This window comes from Lissotriton helveticus, chromosome 4_1 (assembly GCF_964261635.1).
Source record: "Lissotriton helveticus chromosome 4_1, aLisHel1.1, whole genome shotgun sequence".
Classification (NCBI taxonomy): Eukaryota; Metazoa; Chordata; class Amphibia; order Caudata; family Salamandridae; genus Lissotriton; species Lissotriton helveticus.
Genome location: NC_136063.1, coordinates 78,519,401 through 78,527,095, shown reverse-complemented (window position 1 = coordinate 78,527,095; position 7,695 = coordinate 78,519,401).

The following is a 7,695-nucleotide window of genomic DNA, read 5'->3' as shown; positions in this document are numbered from 1 at the left end:
AGGTAATGGCCACCTGCCGCAAAATGTGCAACCATTTCAGCCATTCTTTTAAGGCCCGGAAGCATCTGCGGAGACTGCTACTTGAACGTGGAATGCCAGTGAAAGCACTCATCCAGGAGGTGGCAACACGTTGGAACTCAACCTTCTACATGCTTGAGCGTCTGTATGAGCAGTATACGGTACTCGATCACTATTTCTTGACAGAGGCTACATCTCAGAAGGAGGACCTGCGGATGAGTAAGGCGCAATGGGCCATAGTTAAAAGCCTGACAGACATGCTTCGTCCTTTTGAGTTCTTCACGCGTGCAGTCAGCCAGGAGGACTGTAATTTGGGAAAAGCTATCCCATTGTTGTGCATACTGGAGCACCAACTGATGGCGGTTTCTTCTGAGTTTCAAAAAGATGAAAAAAAAAAAAACCATTTCATTTTGTCTGAGAAATTATTACATCGCCTACGTGGTGATGAACGTCTTAAAAACATCAACTCAGATCAGCATTACATTTGTGCTACTATTCTGGATCCACGCTACAAAAAGGCGCTGGCAGACAACGCATTCTTTCCTTTCGCTGATGCAGATGTTCAAAAGTACAAACATTGGTTAGCCTGGTCAGCCAAGAGGTTTGAAAAAGAACGGCAGGTTATTGAAGGAGAAGCCAGTACATCAGCATCAGCATCAGCAGGCCATCCGCAGTCACAAGAATCCACTTCTGCACCTGTGGCTGGGGCACAAGTGACCTCTCAGCCGTTAAAGACACCGGCAACTGGATCATCTGCACCACACACAATGACAACACTAACAGTGGCTGGGGAGGAGGATTGGCTAAGTTTGATGGGGTATGGTTCTCGAAAAAATGTCACAGCCAGCACAGCAAAAAGTAAGCAAAGTGGAGGAACAGTTGATGACCTTGAGTCGATGGTGCAGGACTATCTGAATGACTCAACAGTGGTCTTTCTTAATGAGGAGCCATTGCAGTATTGGCATGGCAAAAAACAATTGTGGCCACAGCTCTACAACCTGGCTATAAACTATTTGTCTTGCCCACTCGCAAGTGTGTCTTCTGAACGTGTTTTCAGTGCTGCTGGTGGCATTGTAACTCCCAAACGGAGCCGCCTCTCGCCCAAAAATGTGGAGCGGCTGACAATGATCAAGATGAATCAGCACCTCATACCACCAGATTACAAAGTACGAGAAAGCACGCCGCATGAAGACGAGGAGGACAGCAACGTAGATGAGGGGATTTTTTCTCTGTTCGGTGCCACTGACCTCATCCAGCCTGAATTCGCAGAGTATGATGACGAAATCTTGTTCTTATTCCCTGACACCGAGCCCTGAAAATGAGACAATCAATCAAGAACTTTCTTTTTCGTCCTTATTCACTTTTATTCCTGTGTGCTTTGTGTCTCTCTTTCTTTGTTTTGCACAGTTAATTTAATTCAAACTTTAATCACCTAATCCCAAAAACAAGACCATCATCAGAACTGTCTTCACTTGTTTGCTTATTGATTTGAAGGTGCCGCAGTCTACATTCCTCAGGTTCACAAGTTCTGAAGAACATGCTCCTCTATCCTCCTCCTCCAGACTGCGATTTCCCTCCAAGCAGAGTGCTGGATTACGCACAATGAAGAAAGACTCAGCACTTGTGGGGGTGTTGTACTTCTTTGCGGGTGAGTTGACGGTTTTGGGCCCATTGCTGTGAAGCTCTAATAATGGACAAAAGTGTTTTGGACCAAATATGAGGTGGAAATTTCTTGCCGTTTTTGCTGACTTGCTTGCCTTTGAGGTGCTCTTTGGCGGGGTTCCGGGGGTTTGTGTGTAATTTTTGGTGTCTGTCGAAGCACTGCTGCGACAGTCTAATCTTGATTGCATTTGCTTTTCAGGAAATCCGTGGTGGAAAACAGGAGTTATGATGATTGATGATGATGACGACCTAGCTGCACAGCGCCGCGTTTGGACCGAAGGCCGAGAGACATTGTAAGTATGAGATTTAGCTTTTCCGCTGTTTGGGGGTGTTGTGTCGGGTGTTTTTTTGCGGGTGGGTTGGCGGGTCTTGCCTGGGGCATTCCTGGGAAGGTCTAATACCGGATACAAGTGTTTTGGACAAAATCCATAAGGAACAGCCTTTTTTTTGCCATTTCTTCAGACATCTTGCTCAATGTAGCGTTTTGGGGGGCTTCCTGCTGTTCGTGGGTGGGTTGCGGCCGGGGTCTCTGTCGAAGCACTGCTGCGACAGTCTAATCTTGATTGCATTTGCTTTTCAGGAAATCCGTGGTGGAAAACAGGAGTTATGATGATTGATGATGACCTAGCTGCACAGCGCGTTACTTTGGACCGAAGGCCGAGAGATATTGTAAGTATGAGATTTAGCTTTTTCGCTGTTTGGGGGTGTTGTCGCGTGTTTTTTTGCGGGTGGGTTGGCGGGTCTTGGCTGGGGCATTCCTGGGAAGGTCTAATGCCGGGTAGAAGTGTTTTGGACAAAATCCTTAAGGAAAAGCCATTTTTTTGCCATTTCTTCAGACATCTTGCTCAATGTAGCGTTTTGGGGGGCTTCCTGCTGTTCGTGGGTGGGTTGCGGCCGGGGTCTCTGTCGAAGCACTGCTGCGACAGTCTAATCTTGATTGCATTTGCTTTTCAGGAAATCCGTGGTGGAAAACAGGAGTTATGATGATTGATGATGACCTAGCTGCACAGCGCGTTACTTTGGACCGAAGGCCGAGAGATATTGTAAGTATGAGATTTAGCTTTTTCGCTGTTTGGGGGTGTTGTCGCGTGTTTTTTTGCGTGTGGGTTGGCGGGTCTTGCCTGGGGCATTCCTGGGAAGGTCTAATACCGGCTAGAAGTTTGTTGGACAAAATCCATAAGGAAACACCAGTTTTGGCACTTTTTGTAAGTTAGGGTTCGTTAGGGTTAGCCCTAGCAGCAGGATTGCATGTGTTTAGGGGGGTTCTATTGCAACGCGGTTCTGTTGTTGTAGAGCACTGTTGGAGCGATGCTGGCTATGGATACTTTTGCTTGCAGGCAAGTGGTTTGAATACAATCCACGGTCTGTATTTGGGTCTACTGTTACTTTCAAAGTACGTTTTGTAACCATTTTTCTGCTAGGCATCGTTTTTGGAGATATGATTGGGTTCTTCTACATTTTTGCGACTGGCTTTAGTAAGGGTCTTGGTGGGAGCATTGCTGGGAAGGTCAAATTTTGTTCTAAAACACAGTAGTACACCCACCTTGAGGGGAAAGATCCGCTATAATATTTTGGCCATACTTATTGATCCTTAAAAAGGTGACTCAGACAGAGCACGCAATTTCAAAAATATTGTACTGTCTATTAGGGAAATCAAAGTGTCACTTTTTGAACCACACAGCGTTCATACCTTTTATTTATTTATCAGTGGTATTGTAATAGCACTTCCTGTTTTCCGTTCAATAATTACAGGCCGGGTTTCAGTCAACATCCGCCAGGCAGGCAGTGGACAGGGTGTCTCTTCTGTCAGTGGTCACCACCACATTGATGGACGAAGCGTCAGCTGGAATGGAGGAGTGCCGCCAATAAGAGGAATTGTTTGCTGCATGCAACTTACTTACCAATTTCAACAGGACAACTCCAACAACATATGCAATACAGATACAGTATCCATTGTTGTCTTTTATTCTATGAGTGTGACTGCATGTGCTTACCTTTAGTTTGTAACCAAAGATTGTCTGTAAACTCTGTATCTTCAATTATTGTTTGTCCATGCTCTGCTTTTTTTTCTTCTCTCAACAAAACCTACCCAAAAAGAAACCCCCATTCCCATCCATTTTACAAACCCTAACCCTCTTCCCCCGGGCTGTGTTGTTTTGCTTGATGTCTGACTAAAATGACATCAATAATTCCACACACTTGCTGGGGAGGATAAGGTGATAGCAGCAACAGGCTGGTGAAGGAATACGAGGATATCTTCTAGACTTACTCAGCTTCAGTACTATATCTTCTAGTAGTAGTAGCCAATGTCAAATAAATTCAACGCAAGTACTAGTTATACTTGCAATACTTTACCATTTGTTAGGCTACATTATGGCACTGTTCTAGTGTACTGTCACCTGCTATTTTCTCGATCGTACCGTAACCGTTGTAATGCTACAGTAAGGAGTACAAACAAGGTTTCGTTTTCTTTTTTTCCATAGGCATGCAACTGCCACTGTGTCACACCACTAGTACCACCGCAATGAGGAAATGTCACCCGCCCAGGAATGACAACGTTAATCCCCATTTCACCTGGAGCCAGCCCTGGGCCTAGCCCTAATTTCTAACACAAATTACAGGTAAGATAAGCGTTTGGTGGGAGGTAGTATAATGGAGTATTATTTCGGAGTAGACAAGAGATTGACGGTTGTACTACTAAAGTCCTACGACTGTTCAGGAAAACAAAGTTACTGTTACACCCCCGCCCCCCACCCACCAGACTGAAAAGCAGTAAAAAACAGGTATGGTCAGATAAAGTTGAAAAATATATTTATTTATCCCTAACAAAATAATCTCCCTCACCCACCCTAACCCCAACGATTGTCTCTGAAACGTCCCAAAACGATCCCAACTCCCAAATCCCACCCCCCAAAAGTCTATAAAAAAAGGACAAGGGACACTCCACTACTGGAGGGTGCTGGTGCTGGTGCATGATGCGGCATGGGCATCATACTCCTTGCGGAGGGTGGCAAGCTCGGAGCGGAGGCCCTTAACCAAGGTCTTATACCTCAGGACCTCCTGCTCCAGGTTGGACATGCGGACTCGTAGGCGGCGTTGGCGTTCCTTGCAGCTCCTGTGGGGGGCAGCTGGTATTTCGGTTGCTTGGCGGTGGCGGTCGGCTTTCTTAGCCCGGCTCGGTCCCGCTGGCTTAGTCACGGAGGAGGATGCAGTGGTCACAGTCGAAGATGTTGCCCCGCTCGACTGCGTGTCCTCCTCCTCCTCCAGGGCCACCAGCCACCGATACTCGGCGACTGTGGCCTCCAGCCTCCGTTGCCGGGCCAATCTAGCCTGCTCCCTCCTTGTTGTTGATTTGGAAGGAGCAACTATATGAAGAAAGAAAGACATAGTCTGTAACCAATGCTCCTTATTAATAACACAAAGTGATTGAGCCGAAAGTTGGGTCACAGAGTACAAGTAGCAAATTGAAAGCACAGTACATAACTATTGAGGACAGTATCTATGTAACCTCCCACTTCTGCATCCTTGCTCTAACAGTAGTGGTAGTTTAATGAACTAATTCTACGACCACTATGGACTTCCATTACAGTCGACTATGACAGTACACCAGTCTTATTCTTCTTCTTCTCTCTTGTTTAGGGAAATGGGTACGTTATCTTATGCAAGCCGGCAGAATGACATGGACACAGCACAGTGAAGTTGCACCCGAGAAAAAAAGTTGCACACCATGATGATGGAGACAGACTTGCGTTACTGTACCGGTCCAGTACATGCAGGTGGTGAAGCTATTACTTTTCTATTACGGGTGGCACTGAGAATACTCTGTTACAAGGGCTACTGCTTAATTATTTTACCTTTCACCCTACAGTGCAAATGAGTACTAGAAAAGGAAACTGAAGAAGCTAACTAATTTGATTATCTATCACTTCACATGGGACGTATTTAATGACAGATGAGATGACTTTAGGTGCTTTGCTTAGTATTGAGTGAACAGTGATACACCCACACATGAATGACGTACTACAAGTAAACTAAAGTTATTAAGAGAGGTACGGAATGTCCACCGTAATAACCAGATATATGCTGTGAATGCAAACGCAATACAAAGTACTGCTACTATTCATGGTAGTATTGGACACATTTACAATTTCTTTTCCTTGCCTTCCCTGCACTGGGACGGACGTGCGGGTGCGGTGGTACATGCTCTTCAAGGTAACACTTACTTCACCTGGCGACCATCTACTCTCTCTAGATACACATGTGCTATGTAAGAGTCAGAGAATACCATGCTCCAGGCATCCATTCAGTCAAAGTATACGCACACATACAGTTTCTGTTTCACCCACCCAGGCTGCTGTCCTTCCACCCATCCTTGCTTCATCATTGACCCAGCCATGCACCATACCATATTCTTTCCTTCCCAGCCACCTCTGGGTCCAAGCAAACACATATCGTTCTTCTTTGCCAGCCATCATACAAGTTCGCGTCCCACTTACTTACACCCTTCTTTCGCTTTTCGTTCATCCCATCCATCACGTTCGTCTAAGAACTTATTGGGATTCTTCTCACCAAAAACTTCACAGCTAAGTCGAAGTACATTTCGAGGAGGCTACTACCTGGTTGATTTGTAATTGTAATACACCCGTGCAGAAAGCACACTATGCAGTCTTCAATCTCAATAAGTAAGGAATATATAGCTTACCTGTTTCCGCCACCACCGTTTGATCCCCCACAGGAACGGCCACCAGCTCTTCTAACGCCGCCTCCTCCCCAGAGGCCTCCGAGTCCAAGTCCAACACAGCCACCTCCGCGCTGGCCCCGTCACCAGATGTTACACCTACAAAGTACATTTAAGAATGTTAGAATACACCACTCACTACTATATAATATTTGGTCTAGGAGAAATGTTAAAAAAACAGAATACAATGTAATAATTTGTGACTGTCTACTCCATAGTAAAAATGTCCCATTTTCCAGGGAAGGCTGTTGTCTTGCTGCACTTTTATGCACAACTGATGAATGCTTGCTTTTGATTTTTAACACGCACCACTTTTTCTCCTAACAGACAGAAGCTTGACTCCTGAGTCCTAAGAACACGACCAGGATCAAGTTCAAACTAGGTGAGAGTTTGGCTCGACCACAAGAAATGTGTCCAATTAATCGTCGGCACTAACCACTTTTCCGTTTACAGTTAAATAGTTTTATGACAAAGTAGATTTTAATAAATGTGTTTACTTTTAATAAAGCTTTTACACTTAAATAGACTCTGTGGTTTTTGTTCCTCTAGACTAGAGTGGATGAGCTAAAGGTTTTGGAATTTTTGCAAGCATGAGTGCCTCTGACACTTCTTGACTGTGCTGTGACTCCGTACTACTCTCTTGTCCTGCGTACGATAATCTAGAGATCATTGGGGATCTATAATCGGTGACTTCGGGAGCTGAATGACTCTGCCACACTATCTAGTCAGTAAGGAGACAGTGCATAGAGGTATTGCTGAATATAATGGGAGTCCAATGGAATTGCCAAATGTCCAATCTTAGTTAGCTACACAGACAGACTAATAAGAATAGTCTAGTAATACCACAGGGAGTCATATTCGAGGCAGGATAAGAATTTATATCCAGTCTACAAGAAGATCAAAGACGATTTAGAAAAAATCGAATGAGGAACGCTAGGAAAAAATAGGTACTGTTTATTAAAATGTAAACTTACTGGGGCCAGCAAAGGAGCCCTCGCCTGCCCGATCCTGGCCTGCATCCTCAGCACCCTCCTCCTGTGTCCTCTTGCCCTTGGGGGGAGCTGATGTACAACATGAAAGAAAGAAAAACCAGAAAACATGGATGAGATTTTTCAACCAAATCAAACATTTCAAAAGAACAATAACAACATATTTTGGAAAAATAGCAAATAGATAGACAACTATTCCACGGGATCTATCTCATGTGGTATACTACGTTATTCGTATTGCCTGATTTGCGGAACGTTGACTTAGAAAGTTCCTATGTAACTCAATAA